The 18,639-nt window shown below is 37.7% G+C and overlaps 1 protein-coding gene and 1 long non-coding RNA gene across 13 annotated transcripts in view; one reads left to right on the plus strand and one right to left on the minus strand.

Annotated features, from left to right (window-relative positions):
* LOC148147959 (uncharacterized) overlaps positions 1-17,154 on the plus strand; it is a 66,919-nt gene extending 49,765 nt beyond the window's left edge. Inside the window, exons 1-4 of one of the 2 annotated variants that reach the window (XR_015759403.1) lie at positions 7,384-7,967; positions 9,335-9,480; positions 15,758-15,892; positions 16,768-17,154. This is a non-coding gene — a long non-coding RNA (uncharacterized LOC148147959). Of the gene's footprint in view, positions 1-7,383; positions 7,968-9,334; positions 9,481-15,757; positions 15,893-16,767 lie in introns of those variants that run through there. The other variant, XR_015759404.1, reaches the window with a different exon arrangement.
* The window catches only part of fhit (fragile histidine triad diadenosine triphosphatase), a 1,333,995-nt gene that overhangs the window by 282,830 nt on the left and 1,032,526 nt on the right, over positions 1-18,639 (minus strand). The window lies entirely within an intron of this gene.

Here is an 18,639-nt window from a genome sequence, read left to right on the forward strand (position 1 = left end):
TCTGTTTCCCAATCTGTTTCCCCACATCTCTGCTGCTATTGGGGGGCCTATAGTAAACACCCAGCAAGGTGACTGCACCTTTCCTATTTCTGACTTCAGCCCATACTACCTCTAAAGGCAGATCCCCCTCGAACTGCCTTTCTGCAGCTGTTATACCATTTCTAATTAGCAACGCCACCCCCCTCCTTTTTTACCACCCTCCCTAATCCTACTGAAACATCTGTAACCAGGAACTTCCAACAACCATTCCTGTCCCTCTTCTATCCACGAAAAGATATTTTTTCTCTCCTCATCTTAAGGCAGTGGTTCTCAAACATTTTGTTTGAAGGATCTGTTTTCAAGCAGATTATTAATCATAGACCTCACACCGCCCATCTGAATTATAAAACACCACACATGATATAACAGTGCAGCACACAAAGTAGATTTCAATTTTTTTGAAAGAAAACACATATATACTTATGTAGCAGTGATATGGGTATGCTCATTCCTCATTGCAGAGTCTGTTCATCCTGCGCATGCGCTTCTTAAGTGAGACAGTACTGTATGCACAAACTGCAGCCTTCTAACATTTCTCGTTATTTCAAAGACTTCCTGGAACATCAGTACACACCATGTTTGAGAACCACCGGAGGAAGGTAATGTGACAAACGATTGGATCTCAGTCTCTATGTTATTAAATTTGATTGATTTTGATGTATATCTTCTCAGTTTGTTCACTCAGGGTTGAAGAGCCTCTTTAGAGGGTGTGGCACTGAAATAGTTTTCTTATGACTGTAAATTCTGGTGCAAAATCCAACAAAGAGTCTCGGCAAGTGCAAGCAGCGCTTATTTACCACTGACTGCAAAGTCTGGTCTAATGTGAGTCTCCCAAAACTACAAAATAGCTCTATTTTCAATCATTCTTCAAGTAGACTCATATAAAAAGTTGAATTCCTCAAAAGCTCCTCAGAGTTGAAAATAGCAAAGTTAGTATTTTCTGTGTTCATTTTTATTTTATTTTGCATTTATAGATGATATAAAAGGATAATAATTTCAAGGGCTTTTTTATGCTTTTGGTCTGAGTTGTGAGATCGTTTGAGACTATTTTGGACTGATTTGATTTTTTATTGTCATATGCACTGAGGTACAGTGAAAGCTTTTTGTTTTGTGTGCAATACAGGCAGATCACACCTTACGAAGTAAACAGAGTGAAGAATACAATGTTATGGCTGCTGAGAAGGTGCACAGAGAATGAGATCAACATTAAATTTAATATTTGAGAGATCTGTTCAGAAGCCTAATAACGGGATGGGGGGTGGGGGGGGGGGGGGGGGAAGACTGTTTTTGAATCTGTTTGTTTGTGTATACAAACTTTTATATCTTCTGCCCAATGGAAGACGGTAGAAGACAATATAACCAGGGTGGGAGGGGTTTCCGATTATGTTGCTTGCTTTCCTGAGGCAGCAAGAAATGTAGATGGAGTCAATGGGTGGAAGGCTGGTTTGCATGATGGGCTGGGCTGTGTACATGACTCCCCGTGGTTTCCAGTGGTCTTGGAAAGAATAGTTGCCAAACCAAGCTGTGATGCATTCAGATAGAATGGTTTCCATAAAGCATCTATAAATATTGATAAAGAGTCCTTCTGGACATGCTGAATTTCCTTAGCCTCCTGAGGAAGTAGAAACATTGTTGTGCTTTCTTGATCATTGCATTGACATGTGTGGACCAGGACAGATTGTTGGCGATCACTCCCAGGAACTTGACTCACAACCATCTCCACCTCAACACCATTGGTGACCTCTATTCCACTTCCTGAAGTCAATGACCAGCTCCTTTTGTTGATATGGATGGAGAGATTGTTATCTTTACCCTCTGCCACAAAGCACTCAATCTCCTTCCTGTACTCTGTCTCGTCATTGTTTAAAGTCTGCCCTGCAATAGTGGTATCATCAGCAAACTTGTAAATGAAGTTGGGTCAGTATGTGGCCACATGGTCGTGAGTGTATAAGGAGTACAGCAAATGTTGTTGTCTATTCTTATTGATTTCAGTCTATGGGTGAGAAAGCCGAGGATCTAGTTACAGAGTCAAGACCTAGGTCTGAGTTTAGAGATGAGTTTGTTTGGAGTTATGGTGTTGAAGGCAGAAATGTAGTCAATAAGCAAAAGCCTGATGTAGTATCCTTGTTATCCAGATGTTCCAGGGATGAGTGTAGGACCAGGGAGAAGGCTGTGGACCTGTTGCGCCAGTAGGTGATTTGCAAAGGATCAAAGCAATCTGGTGGGCTGCAGTTGATGTGAGCTATGACTAACCTTCGAAGAACTTCATAATTATGCAGGTCAGAGCCAGATGGCAATAGTCACTGAGGCACACTGCGCGATTTTTCAGTATAAATTAATTTAGTTGTGCTCTTATAAACTATTCATATTAGATGTTTGGTACAATGAAATAATGAGAAATGGTTTCATATTTTTTCAAAATTCCATTTTAAGTGTAACTTTTTCATATACTTCTGAACAATATGGCACCCAAGCAAACAGGATGAGTACAATGCAAAGTTTCTGAGTTTATGAGGTCAGTTGAATTTCTCAACTACATATCCCATAATCTCTCAACAGACAAAAATGCTTACCAAATAAAGATGCAAGGTTAATTACTAAATAAAGAAATACACTATTTTACTGCTCCAGATGATGAAACACAAATTCAGTTTAAGATTCACTGAAAGTGCAAATATATAAATTTGTGATCTGTAACAGTCACATTTGTATTTATAATTTGTATTGTTATCTGTGACAGTGTAATTTACTATTCAGAGGGAGAAAAGGTCTCTCGCTGCACAAAGCAGAATTCAGGCAAATTTTGGGTGCAGTAAAATCAAAGCATGAAACTGAGGCTACAATGTAGGGTATTAATCATCAGTGAGAGGAGACACCAAGCTACCAAGGATGAAATAACAAAACTATAGAGTAGCTATGCAGCAAATTACTGCTGTTGTATTTTGTTTATCATGTCAGTGAAATCTACATAAGAACTGAAGGTATAAGATTCTTCATCATTACCAAACCATGGGCCAGTGAAAACCAGACCTAGGGGTAGCTACAATTACTGTTTCCTTCTGCAATGGAAGCTACTATGATCTTACTTATGGCATTTATGGGTACAAGGATACTGCCACCAGTTCTCTTTCCTTTGTCTAAGGCTTACTTGGTTCTTATTGTTAGAAAATTAATTATTAATTTTTAACAAGGGGGGCTCTTACCTTAAGATGCAATTTTGGGCATGATAGGAGTTTTGTTGCATTGATTTACAAATTACATTAGTTTGTTAGACATTGTTGCTAAGACTATGAAGAGACCTGAGGATGTGGATTTATCTCTCATCCTTATTCAAGTTTGAATGAAATGATCAGATTGGATGGAGCTTAATATAGTTTCCATCAGAAACCCATTCAGTATTATTACCGTACACATTTTCTTCAAAGCTTTTTCCAACAGAAAATAATTATTCATTCATGTACATAGTTACACTTAGTACTTCACATAAACAGTGGGTTGGCATTTTGACATGGAAACACACCCTTTGGTCCAACTCATCCATGCTGACCAGATATCCTAAATTAATCTAGTCCCATTTGCCAGCATTTGGCCCATATCTCTTGAAACCCTTCCTATTCATGTACCCATCTAGATACCTTTTAAATGGTGTAATGACATCAGCCTCCACCACCTCCTCTACCAGCTCATTCCATATATGCACCACCATCGGCATGAAAATGTTGCCCCTTATGTCCCTTTTAAAACTTTCCCCTCTCACCCTAAACCTGTGTCCTCTAGTTTTGACCTCCCATATCCTGGGGAAAAGAATTTGTCTATTTATCCTAACCATGCCCCTCATGATTGTATAAACTTCTATAATGTCACCCCTCAGCCTCTGACACTCCAGGCACAATAGTCCCAGCCTATTCTGCTTTTCCGTGGCAACATCCTTTTAAATCTTTTCTGAACCCTATCAAGTTTTAAAACACCTTCCCAATAGAAAGAAGGCCAGAATTGAATGCAGTATTCTATAAATGGCCTCATCAATGTCCTGTACACCTGCAACATGATCTCCCAGCTCTTATACTCGATGCACTTCCTAATAAAGGCAAGCACACCATACTCCTTCTTCACCATCCTGTTGATCTGTGACTCCACATTCAACGAACTATGAACTGCACCCCAAGGTCTCTTTGTTGAGCAACACACCCCATGACCTTGCCATGAAGTGTATAATTCCTATCCTGATTTGCCCTACTAAAATGCAGCACCTCACATTTATCAAATCAAACTACATCTGCCACTCCTCAGTCCATTGGCCTCCCTGATCAAGATCCTATTGTACTCTCAGGCAATCTTCTTCGTGCACTACACTATCAATTTTGATTTCATCTGCAAAGTTACTAACCATATTTACATAAATGACAATAAGTAGTGGACCCAGCACGATCCTTGCAGCACACCATTGTCACAGGCCCCCAGTCCAAAAATCTACGCTCCACCACAACTTTTGTCTCTTACCTCCTAGCCAATTTTGTATCCAAACTGCTAATTCTCCCTGGATTCCATATAATCTAACCTTGCTAACCTGGAGACAGTGAAGTCTGCAGATGCTGGAGATCAGAGTTGAGAATGTGTTGCTGGAAAAGCACAGCAGGTCAGGCAGCATCCGAGAAGCAGGAAAATCGACATTTTGGGCCAGAGCCTTTCATCAGGAATGAGGCTGGGATGGTCCGCTGCAGGTCTGGGAAAGTGAGGCTCTGAGCTGGGGCAGGCCTGACTGCAGGTAGATGAGATGGTGGACCATCCCAGCCTCATTCTTGATGAAAGGCTCCAGCCCGAAATGTCAATTTTCCTGCTCCTCGGATGCTGCCTGACCAGCTGTGCTTATCCAGCAACACACTCTCAACTCTAACCTTGCTAGCCTGTCTTTCATGGGGAACCTTGTCAAATGCCTTACTGATATCCATGTAGACAAGGTCCGCTGTTGGACCTTCATTGATCTTCTTCGTTGCTTCTTCAAAAATCTCAATCAAGTTAGTGAGATACAATTTCCCATGCACAAAGCATGTTGACTATCCTTAATCAGCCCTTGCCTTTCTAAATACATGTAAATCCTGTTCACAAATTTGAAGAGTTGATTGTTAAGAGTTGCAGTGCAACTTCTATCTTGTGAGTTATGCCGCTTGGTCCATATAGTTTCTTCTCTATAGGGTACAGCTTCTATTTCTTCAGCCATGGACAAAAATCTGATAATGCAGTGACACTCATCTCATGTCAAGTTTAAGATTAATAAGATGCTCATTTATATAAATAGGTTCTGCCAATGTATGTTGGATGGATCACCAATTTCCCACAGAAAATGGGTATCTTTTCTAATTTGGTGATTTCAAATTAAATTGGCAGCATTAAATATGTGTGGAGTTTGCACATTCTCCCTGTATCTGCGTGGGTTTCCTCTGGGTGCTCCGGTTTCCTCCCTCAATCCAAAAATGTGCAGGTTAGGTGAATTGGCCATGCCAAAATCCCTATAGTGTTAGATGAAGGGGTAAATGTAGGGGAATGGGTCTGGGTGGGTTACGCTTTGGCGGGTCGGTGTGGACTTGTTGGAGTGAAGGGCCTGTTTCCACACTGTAAGTAATCTCATCTAAGTAATCTCAATCTCATCTAAATAGATGTTTGACCTTTGTAGATACATCTTAATTCTACACATTTTCTGGAAGTGATCTGTAGTTTCATAGTTATGATGTTCTTTTGTCATAACTGATTGTGAGGTGTTTTTATTCCAGAGTCGGCACTGACTCTTAGAACCTGCTGTTTACCCGACCGTTCATGTTGGCTTGTGTCTTTAGAGTGATCATACCTTCCAGTTACATTGCTCTCTTGTGATGAAATTGTCCTTCTCCTGTTAGGGTTTTTCAGTGTTGCTCTCTGGATTCTGCTTCCAGTACAATCTGAGTAATTTTCTCCAAAATCAGATCCTCTTTGGACTGTAATCAATTTGATGAAGACTCAATTAGCCATGATCTTGTTGACAGAGCTCGAGGGCCCAAATAGCCTACTCCTGCTCCTATTTCTCATCTTCTTAACTTTTTTAGATGATGAGCTAGTCTCTGTTGTGGGCAGCTCGTGTGCTCAGTGACACCAAAGAGACAACAATGGCTGCTACCAAGAGCGCTTCCAGAGTATCTGGGTCACAGAGAACCAGAATAAAGATATGAGATAAAGGGAAGGAAAGTTCTCAAGTTGTAAGTCGTGGAAGATGGGACAAGCAAGGGAAGAGAGCATGTCTCCCTTAACGGCCTTTGATCAAGGAAGCTCCCACCCTGTGGCAAGAACTGCCTGCAGTGCAGAAGGGATTGTGAATGTTGCATGACTATCGGCCCATTGACTGCTGGGTTAATCTGTAGTGGTGGCTGAGGATCTTAAATGGTCCTTATCCATCTCTGGGAGCAAAAGACACCACACATTGTGTCTGCAGATGACGTCTGGATCCACTAATTTCCAACTGTTTTCCATCCAGAACAGAGTCAATCTTCATTTTATTGAAGTCTCTGAATTAAAGTGAATCTGGCCTTAATTCTGAAGTAGCTGGAGCAGATCTGTTTCTTTGTGAAACCCTAAATATTGCCCAGAATCAAAGTATGGCTTGTAAAAAAGAGATTAATAATTTTCAAATTCCCTTACAAATTTTGAATTTCACGAGCTGCCCACAACAGAGACTAGCTCATCATCTAAAAAAGTTAAGAAGATGAGAAATAGGAGCAGGAGTAGGCTATTTGGGCCCTCGAGCTCTGTCAACAAGATCATGGCTAATTGAGTCTTCATCAAATTGATTACAGTCCAAAGAGGATCTGATTTTGGAGAAAATTACTCAGATTGTACTGGAAGCAGAATCCAGAGAGCAACACTGAAAAACCCTAAAAGGAGAAGGACAATTTCATCACAAGAGAGCAAAGTAACTGTAAGAAAGTATTTGTTATCCTGCCATGTAGAAATGCTGTTCAATTCAACATAACAATAAGCCCCTGTAGGCTTTACATTTTCTCCTGAAGTATCCTTTAAGTGTTATTCAAAAACATATGAAATCCCTTAAGATTTGACAAGTATATTCAGAAGGATTAAGCAGGATTTACTCCTGGCAGTTGAATTCCAGATGGTCTTACAGGATAAAAAAAATCTTGTTAGTTGGTTCATTGATACGTTCACCAATGTTCTCCGTGCAATGATAATTCTACAAACAATCGTAAATGTCATTTTAGTATTGATGTTATACAAAACTCAGATAAAATTCTATATCTAAACTGATTTTTTTAAATCTTAAGGGCTATGAAAAGCACTGATGTTTGTGTTTGTTTTTGAAGACCATCATAAGAAAGCAAATCCCAGAGACTGCTGTTCTTTATTTTCCATTTCACAATTGCACATCATCTAAAGAAGTTAAGAAATAAGAAATAGAAGCAGGAGTAGGCCATTCGGACCCTCAAGCTCTGTCAGCAAGATCATGGCTAATTGGATTGTGGTCTTAATTTTACATACTTGCCCATAACACTCCCCCCACCCTCTCCACCACCACCATTACTACCATCATCACCACCACCATCACAACAACCACCACCACCAGCAACCACAAAGACAGTGTGCAACAGCAAACTAGTCGAAAGACAAAAAGAGTTCACTTTCCAGGTGAATCCACAGATGATTTCATTAATAATTTCTACAGAATAGTAAAAACCAGTGACTACGGAGCTTTGAAATCAGAAATGACAAGAAACAGAACTGTTCTTGGAATGATGAATGAGTCTTCATCAAATTGATTACAGTCCAAAGAAGATCTGATTTTGGAGAAAATTACTAGATTCTACTGGAAGCAGAATCCAGAGAGTAACACTGAAAAACCCTAACAGGAGAAGGAGAATTTCATCACAAGAGAGCAAAGTAACTGTAAGGTATGATCACTCTAAAGACACAAGGCACAAGCCAACATGAACGGTCGGGTAAACAGCAGGTTCTAAGAGACCCCACCCCTACCCCACTGCCCTCCAAACAACCTCCTGGTTCCATCGACCTGATTTCCTTGACAATCAAACTCAGCTTTGAATATATTCTCTTTGGGTAGAGGTTTCCAAACCCTAAAATCCTTATCTCAGCCATTTTATCCTAGTTCTACACTCCCATATGACAGGAAATATCCTCTCACCTTTCATCCTATCCTATATCGGAAAGGAGGTAAACCTACCTCAATTGAGGGATGAGGAATTACTTTTCCTAGTGATAAGAATTTTCTGAGCTGTCAGACATCTTGCTCCCCTCCCCTGCACTCATAGCCTTGGCCTCATAGCTGCATTCAGAACTATGACTTGGTGTGTCACACTCTTGGGTAGGTCCAATTTCTATACACTACCTTGTTAAAGCTGAAAAATCTTAAAGATTAACATTACTATTTCCAGCATTTCATATGCAGATGTCCCACTTAAAAGCAATGCAAACACTGAGACTTTTGGACACTGTTACCACATTCAGCACCTTCTGTTTTTGAGGAGATCTTGTGGTGTTTCCAACTGTTCCTACTCAACCTTGGCTACTTGCCTTCCTTTCAACCTCCAACCTTCTATCCTTCATGGGTTTGTGAGGGTGGTGGAAGAATAATTCAGGCTTCTGGACAAATTCATAATCAATCATCACAGCTCCGTGTCTCACTATTAAGGCCATTTGGTTTTCTATGTGTGTTCCTTCCAATGGAGGGAGAAAACTTTTGTATTCTTCCAAGAAAATTATTTCTCTCAGGATGTCACACATACCTCTACATTTTCAATGCCAATATCCAACAATCAAAATTATTTTGCTTTACTGGCTCAAATTATAAGTCTGTCCAGATTACTTCTAGAAGTTCAGACACATCTGTCTGTAAGCCTCAGGGAGAAATCCAAATGCACTGTATCTTTTATGCTATTTCACTATGAACACTGGTTACCATCCAAACTACAATCCAGAGCAATATCTCCTTAATTCCTAATGGACACACACTCACAACTCAAAAGATAGACTCTGCAGAGATTATGTATTCAAAAAAAGACAAAGTAAAAAGACTCCTGTTGGCTTAGTGTCTGAAAATAAATAATAGAATTTGATGAATTCTCACAGTCTACTGAGCTTCCTGACAATGAAATCAAATTGCTGACAGCTGTCAATTGATGGAAGATCTACAGTTGGAATTTAAATTAATCTAAATCTAAGTCTGACGGAAGTAGCAACAGTTCAGCATTTTAGGGTTTCTAATGTAGTCCAAAATACTTTTATTTTGATACTTTATCAGGTTCCCAAGAATAAGGAATAAGACTTGCAGCAACTAGGATTTCCTTCCTTAATGATCATCTAGGTCTGTGAAAATGGTCTGGAAATGGTTGCTAGGCATCGAAGATGATAAGGACCCCATCGTCTTTTCGAACATCAGGTTATCTGGTAATTAAGGGTCTTAAACCTTGTCTCTTATCTCCTTAAAAGCTTTCCATGTCTTTTTTTTCTGCCAACATGTAATTTTCTATAAGAATCTGGTAAACAATAGCACATGTTTAAACAATTGACTGCTTTTTCCTTGAAAAACGTTTTAATCCAGAAAATATTCAAACAGTTTCTGAGCTTCAAGTCTTCACGTTATCCATAAATATAAATATATATTCCCAAAACCATTTATGGGTTATCCTACTTGAGCCCCCAATTTTATGTAATGCCCAAGTTTGGAGGAGCACTCTCTCTTTCTTTTGTATCACTACTCCATTGGTCACAGCATTATTGAAATGTTTTACCCAGTTACCAAAACAGTCAAGTATGCATTTCATTTATATTAGGTTTGAAATAAAAAGATCCATCAACAGAATTTGTTAAATACACAAAATTATTGATTTACATAATTACAAGACTTCCCCTCACCCTTCCCTAAGGACATGCAAGTCCTGGCCCTCCTCCACCACCAAATCAAAGCCACCTGCTAACTGGAGGAAGAATGCCTCATTTTCCACGGGGCTCCTGGTTGTAGGGACCCTACGATCACACAGCATCAACATCAACTTCACCAGTTTCCATATCTCCCCTGCCCCACACCTCACCCCACTTTGAACTGTTCAACTTGGCACTGCCCTCTTGATCCGACCTACTTATCCATCTTCCTTCCCACCTATCGATTCCAACCTCCCACCTGCATCCACCTATCACCATGCACCTACCATTCCCGCCACCCCCACCTCCCTATTAATCTCTCAGCCTCCCTCCCCTTCCACATTCCTGATGAAGGGGTTATGCCTGAAATGTTGACTCTCCTGTTCCTCGGATGCTGCCTGACCTGCTGTGTTTTTTTCCAGCACCACACTTTTCAACTCTGACTCTCCAGCATCTGCAGTGCCTATTTGACAAAAATGCAAACATGACTAGTACACAAGTTCGAAATATGAAAGTATAGATAGGAAAGTATAAATATTTATCCTTCTAAATTATCCAACACATGGAAATATACACGCACACACAATGGCAAAGGCAGAGCCGCTGGAAATCAGGGGAGAATTCTCCACAGGTTGAAATCATACTAGCTCATAATATAGAACTTCTGCAGTAAGTAATTCACCTTAAGTGGCTCCCCAAAGGCTGACTACCATCTACAAGGTATAATTTAGGAGCGTGATAGAACACTACCCTCTTGCTTGGATGAGTGTAGCTCCAATAACACTCAAGAAACTTGACACCACCCAGTACAAAATAGCCAGCTATATTGTCACCCACATCCACAAACACTCAGTTGCTCCATCAACAAAGCTCAGTAGCAGCAGTATGTGCCATCTAGACGGTGTTGCGGAAAGCTCACCAAAGCTCCTTAATACTTCTGAAACTCACAAACTTCTCTGGAGAGATAAGGCAGCAAACACATGGGAGCACCACTACCTAGAAGCTACCCTCCAAGCCACCCACTGTCCTGACTTGAAAACGTACATCCATTCCTTCAGTGTTGCTGGACTAAAAATCCTCATATTGTGTCCCGAATGGCATTGCGGGTTCAGCTGCAAAAAATTAACTGCAATGGTTCAAGAATGCAGCTCACCACCACCTTATCAAGGGCAATTAGAGATGTGGAATAAATGCTCATTTGAGCATTTCATACTCATATTCCATGAATAAATAAAGCTAAATAATGAAATTTCTCTGTACTCATTAACTTTGAAAATCAAACACTTTGGCCATAATTGTTGTTAATTCTTGGCACATAAAAGTTTTTAGTCTGGTATCCTGCTGTATGGAGAAGGGTCACTGGGTACAAATGGTTGTCAGTGTCAACTCTTCAGATATTCATTTCAAAGATGTCAAAAGGGAGTCTCTGAGAAGCTACTCAGGAAGCTAAATTGCTTCAATTTTTCAACTCACATGAAATTCTAAAGAGAGTTTCTCAGGAAGATGGCAAAGGATGAGTTGTGGGTTTTCACCACAATTTTTTTCTTTTTTTTAAAATACTGCATTCTCAGGTTAACTGTAACAATTGGTGTCTAGCTAACACCAATTGTTACACTTAACCTGAGAACGCAACTTTTAAAAACGTTTTGTGATTTACACATGAAAGAAGTGAAACTATCATGTTATTCGAAAAGATGAAAGACTCAACAAACAACCAAGGTATTTTTCAATGTATAATTTCAGTTACATCACACTGTAAACTTTTGCTATAAATTCTGTGCCTTACAATTGCGTCCTCCACAACCACCTGATGAAGGAGTGGCTCTCCGAAAGCTAGTGCTTCCAATTAAACCTGTTGGACTATAACCTGGTGTTGTGTGATTTTTAACTTCAGATATGAGTCCTCAAAAATACCAATAATAGAAATGCCTTCTCAGCATTTCTTACTGCAACTGGCATGAAAGTTTAGATAGACAACCTTTAGTTATGCATTTTGCAGTTTTTGTCCACTTTGCCCTTATTTGTTGGTGCACTCACATTTGTATCCTCCATCCTTTCGTGTCCTATATTGGTTTAGAGCACGATGAAGAAATGCCAGTTTAATTTTACTCTGAATGAGAAATGTCTCACCAAATAAAATTCTAAAGGCTTGCACCGTCTCCCCAATTGTTCGTGTTGTTGCTAATCTTCATTATAAACATGAAGAAACTGATTTCTAGCCTTTCGTTCATCATTTTGTGATTATTCAGCCTCCCTCTAAAGAAGAATACTTTGAAGTCATGCTGATTTGGTAAATTAAATCCCATAGAGAATACAAAAACTAACTTTAAGAAGACAATTGAATTGGAATGAATTGAATTAACCCAGGTTTTCTCCTGCAAAAGTAAATCTGTACTCATGGGCTTCATAATAAACTACTTGTAATGTTGCAGCTCATATCTTACGATGCAGACTTCATCTAATTTTTATTGTAAAGGAATTTCATTAACAATAGTAATGTTGTTACTTGTTGTGATGTTTAAAGCTAATGTTATAAATCCTGAATTTTAATTAACCTATATAATTAATCATCATTTTATTTTAAAAATATTTGCCAAGGTATTCATTCAAGTTCTCAAACTTATAAAAAATATTTAAGCAGTTCCTTGAGGTGACTGATAGGGTGTGAAAGCCAGTATGAAAATTATAGCTTTTTTTAAACTCCTACTATTTCACATGACATGTCATATTCCCATTTTTAGAAAAGGTTATGCTATGAGGACTTAAGTTCACTTATCTGTTGTCCTTTATGTAGTAACTGGTTACACGCCATAATCTTTTCTCCAAATGCAATTTTTCCTATTTTCTATTTAATAATTACATTTATCCATTTCCCATCTTAGAATTAATTGTAAGTGGCTGGTTTTATTATTAAGGAAAAGCTTGACTTGATCCAGCTATTTCACTCAGTCACGGCTGGAAATCTTGCCAATCTAAAGTCATCCTTGTTGAGAAAGCAGGTGAAGCATGGCTACAGTTATATGATGAAAAGATAAGAAATACACAGCATTGTGTTCATACCTGTATACGTGTGATCATAAAAACAAAGCTGCTTTGAATGTCAGTAATCTTTATCCGAACAGGTCAAAAACTTTATACATTTTGCATATACTAGATAATTTCCTTCTGGCTTGCTAAGGGGCAAAAAAAATGTTTCAGTCTTGGTAATTTTGTCTTTGCTTCCCTTTCATTCTGTTCACTTCACTTTTATATCTTCGTTTATTTTCTTCCCCATTTGTATGCTCCTTTAACTTTGTTTCAGTGCTGTTTGTGCACTTTCTTTTAATCTCTGCAGCAGTTCATATATCAATAAATATTTTTCACTCTTTATCTATATCTTCTTTCTCACCACTGCTCTTACTCCTGTATAATACACATTCTCTTCAGTTTGATACACTGTTTATAACTGATTCATTCAGTTAATAGCTTTTCACTGTTTTAAAGCATTGAACATAGAAACACCAGCACCTGCAAGCTTCTTTTCAAGCTACATATGATCCAGACATGAAACTACATCTTCCTTCCTTCACAGTCTCTGGGTCAAAATTCTGAAATCATCTTCCAATCAATGTACTTACACCACATGGATTGCAGTTGTTGAAAAAGACAGCTCACCACCAACTTCTCAAGGGCAATTAGAAATGGGCAATAACTGCTGGCCTTGCCAGTGACATCTACATCCCTTGAAAGAATATAACAAGAATGTATACTAATCAATGTATATTGGGCTGGAGGTGAACAGAGATGTGTGGAGTGAGGCCACCCAGGAGCTGTTGTAGCAGCTACAGTATCAAACTGGAAGAAGGGAGTACCTCAGATCAACCAGAGATAAAAAAAAATCTGGAGTCAGAGGCTGAAACACAACATTAAGGTGTGATGAATGTACTTGAGATTCTTAACAGCATTTACTTTGGGATCATTCATACCAGATTAGATACTTATACTTTAATTTACTTTACAATATATTTATTTATTGTAATTGTACCATATATGGAAACTATTTGACTCCTAATTTGTTGTAAGATTAGGCAAATGTTATTAACATTTGTATTTGAAACAAATATATTTTGTGGTGATTGGTTGTTCTTCTTCAGCTTTTCCATTGTGATAGGAAAATGATCAAGAAATTCCAAAAGGCTAAATGAAGTCATGAAAAACTAATTCTATATTTAGCATTTTTGTTATTGACTAAACATTGAGCTGATTAGTTGATTTACTCTGTCAATGTGGAAATATAAGTTGAATTTGATATCTTCACTATCAAGAAAATTTCTTCAGTGGAACATCATTCAAGCATGTTGCAGCTTATAAAATATTGTATATAGTATTTTTAATTGGATGCAGGAAGCCTTTGGCACACTACAAGGAGTTTTCATTCGGAAATATCTACTGCACTGCAATATACACAAACTTGATCAAGCCATACAAATTTAGATCTTTTCGCCAAATTTACGTGTATCATAAGCAACCAACAGTGACAAATTCTTAAAGCATCTGCTCTTGTTTCAGTCTCCTCCAATGAATCCTGTTGTTATGCCACATATTAATAACAACTAAAGGAGGTGAGCAAAAAATGTGCGATTCACAGCTTCTAATGCTTATGCTGCCCTTTGGAACAGTTGTCAGTAACTGAGAAACACGTTCAGGGAAATCTCGTCATCTATCATCCACGCTTTTATTCATCTGGTTAACTGAATGTTTCATTTACTATTAGTTTGCAATTACAAAACTGTTTTTGAGGGAACCTTCAGTAACTTGCACAATATAACTGAAAGTGGATATGTAAAAACTGTGCATTTTGCCTTTAATTGATAAGTGCTGTAACTGACCCAGAAGAAGTACTGGGTAGGGAGGAACACAAAGTTTTGATCTTTTTGAACAGGGAATGACAGGTCTATCATTGGGTTCTGTTTAAAGTCACAAATTCATGTGAGAGAAGAAAAGCATAACCTTTCCCTTATCTTTGATTTGTCTGCTATGGTATTACTACCATCAGAATCCACAGGTCACCATCACCTTCAAAATCCATGGCATTCTGCCACCAATGAAAGCTCTCACCATAGCAATGCAAAGTAATCACTTTGATTTACTTCGCTTCACAAGCTGCCTGACCTTCATGATGAATAGCACTTTAATGTTACTGTGAGATGAAGTCACTCTGTTTACCACTCAACTGTCTTTTCCATTCACTCATCTCCTTGACCACACTGTAACAAAATGACAAGTTGCACTTATTAATTGAATAGCACCAAAGAATAAATACAGCACAATCAGTGACCAAGGATGAGATTACCATTTTTACATAAAACAACAGTTGCTAAATATTTTTGTTTGAATTGCCAAGCTATGCAAAACAAAATGGATTGCAGTAATCCTTCATGATTATCACAAATGTTTCACATTTTATCAAATACAATTACACATTTTCAATCTTTCATGTTTTACTCCTGAAAAATTTCTGTTTTACACAATGCTTCAAAATTATTTTCATTGTTTTTACTATTTCTAACATTGATGCTTTATATTTAACCAATGTGGATTCTTTACCAAAGGTCATGTTTCAATGTTTGTGCATAAACTGTAATCTCAGGCGTGTTAGTACATACGTAATCTTTCAGCGTCAGCTGCATACTAATGTTAGGACTATAGAATTATAGGAGTTGCTGCCCATTTTAGTCTGTGCTTGCTTGTCACATCTTAGCAATAGTCACTGCTTGTTGCTTAAACCTTGAACTAAAAGCTATGCCTGTGCTTTTTCTCACAGCCTGCAATAAACATTTGGCTGCAATACAATCTCTCTGGGTCGTTAATATCCTACTCACTGCTGTTCTCACAGCCCAGATTTCAATTGCTTTCACAAATGGAAAGGTTTATGTGAAACATAAGAAAGACTTGATAGGTAAGTTTTTTTTAATTTCTCACCAACATTCACTGGTACTATGTCTGCAGTCTCAAATTTGAGGAAAACTGAGAGGGGGTCAGCTGTGGCTCAGTTGGTAGCCCTCTTGCCTCAAGACAAGTTCCCTTCTTCTGGTCCCCCTTCAGGACTTTAGTACATTAAAACCAAGGCTGACACTCCAGTGCATTACTGAGAGAGTAGGCACAGCACTATCGGAGGCCCTGTCTTTTCATGGCAACATTAAATCAAAGCTTCATCTGTAGTCAGATTTAAAATATCCCATGACACTATTTTGCATGCAGTAAGGGAGTTATCCCTGATGTCAATAATCTCCTTCAATCAACATCACAAAAGCATATTATCTAATTATTATCACATTCTTAACCAGCATCACAATAAAACAAATGTTGGTGTGATAGGATTAATTTCTGAAGCTAATGCGACCAAAGCTGGAGCAGAATTCTGACATAATTTATTTTCCAAAACTATCAAGTTGTATATTCTTTAAATAGTAGTTTCTTTGTATTTTTAGCTTTGTATGTAACTTCTTTTTCAGATCACCTTTGGATGAAACTCTCTCTGTTCTGCAGGGCCGACATAAAAAAATCCCATGGCATTATTCAAAGAAACATGGGGTATTTTCCCGAGTGTCCTAGTTAATATTTATCTCTCAACCAACATAAAATTAAATAGTTAATTTTCATTATAGTTACAACAGTAACTAGTCTTCAAAAATATTTTAGTAGCTACAAATTATTTCATTATGTAAATTCAAGAAACACAGAAAAATGCTGAAGAAACCCGGCAGCAGCTGAATGTATTCTGAAGAAGAGACATAGCGGCTCAAAATATTAATTCTGTTTCTCTCTCCACAGATCCTGCCAATTCGGTAGCGTTCTTTGCGTTTACCTCAGATTTCCATCATATGAAGTATTTTAATTGTATTACATGAAAATCAAAGTTCATTCTTTTTTAAGGAACAAGAATATTATAAACTAAATTTCAATTGAATTCAAATGTGAGCATGAGTTGTTTTCTTGCTGTAATTAATGGAATGTTCAGATACAATCCTAAAACCAGTGAATATTTAATCAATACATTTAAAATAATGACCTCGCTGAATAAAAGTGAATAGTCCCAACATTTAAAATTACATTTGCTAATCAAAGAAAAATTCTAAAATGACTCAACTCCAGCAGTTTTGCTCAGTCCTGCTTTTGTCAATAAAGACAATCAGTGCAAAACAGTCAAAATAGGTGATAGTAAACTGTCAACTCCTCAAATGTACAGAAAAGAAAATCGTACCAAGTACAAATGGACTGGTGATTCACTAGCACCCAATTTGTGTTATTGCTAAGACAAATTTCTGTCTCAAGTGTTTATTATAAAACTGGCTCCTACTTCATTTGTTCCAAAATAAGGCCTACTTACTTATTCTATATTGTACACTCTGAGATCACTGCTTCCTCAAAGCATTTTGAGCATATCTGACTGCTGAAATCTCTAATTAATGATCTGGGATATCTTATTGCAAAAAGAGACACCAAGGGAATTTTAATCTGTACTAATCTGATTTCAATGACTTCAGATATATTCATGAATATTCATTTTTTGCCCAAATATGACTTGAACGCAATGTTTTGAAAAACATCAACCTGCATATTTATGATTATTTTCACTATTTCAACAACAAAGCAACTAATCCCTGAAAAATATTTATTTCTGTTTATATCCCCAGTGATTTATTGTTGAGTGCATGGTTCATCACTAAGGGAACAGCAGCAAAGTGCTATAGTGTAACAGAACAATGGTGATTCTTTTCCTTTATTCCAAAGGGACAGATAAACAATCTTCACGTTCTCATAAGTCCTCATTGGATGATTTCCAGTTATAAATGAAAATCTCTAACCACAATTACTGTTGAGCACTGTAGTTTTGCAATTCTTCTGATGTTTTGATCAATTCATTATAGACTATCCTGCACATAAAATATGTCCATTCATTCTTTGTACAATAATATTCAATGGGAATCTTCTTTATTTGAAGCTTTTCTAGAGCACAGAAATATCATCACTTACATTTTTCTTAAAACAAATTAAAGGATTAACAAATGCGCCTTCTGGCATTCTAGAAAGTTACCACTGTAATTTGCTTCCAACAGGCCTTCACACAGTATCTTTCAGTTTATTACTTGTTTTTTTTTTTAAAATGCTCCCAAATGCTGCCTATTATTCTTTAATCATCACAAGAAAATAAACCAACTTAAAAATGGAAGGCTCAACATATACAATTTGATTGAAATTTAAAAACCCTTAGCATATGGATATACTGATTTACTTAAACAGTGGATCATTTTTAAAAGAAACAATTGTGTACAATACATTAGCGCTCACAGAAATTAGTACTCTTCCATTACAATCCTGATGAAGGAGCATCGCTCCGAAAGCTAGTGCTTCCAAATAAACCTGTTGGACTACAACCTGGTGTTGTGTGATTTTTAACTTTGTACACCCCAGTCCAACACTAGCACCTCCAAATCATGATTACAATCCAGGAATTATACCAATGTTGGGCTCATTTAATGTAAACAATTGACCTTTAACTACTTCCTATACAGTCCTAAGAATGAGTAGCATTCAACAATATATGTATTATTTGAATATGTTTAATGACCAAATCATGAAATAAGAACAAGAGTACAGTGGGGTAAACATTCTTGGATTAAAATACGCTAAACGTTTTGAGCT

The sequence above is a fragment of the Chiloscyllium plagiosum genome, unplaced genomic scaffold (genome assembly GCF_037043375.1).
Source record: "Chiloscyllium plagiosum isolate Xiang-an unplaced genomic scaffold, Cpla_swu_hap1 HiC_scaffold_14, whole genome shotgun sequence".
Classification (NCBI taxonomy): Eukaryota; Metazoa; Chordata; class Chondrichthyes; order Orectolobiformes; family Hemiscylliidae; genus Chiloscyllium; species Chiloscyllium plagiosum.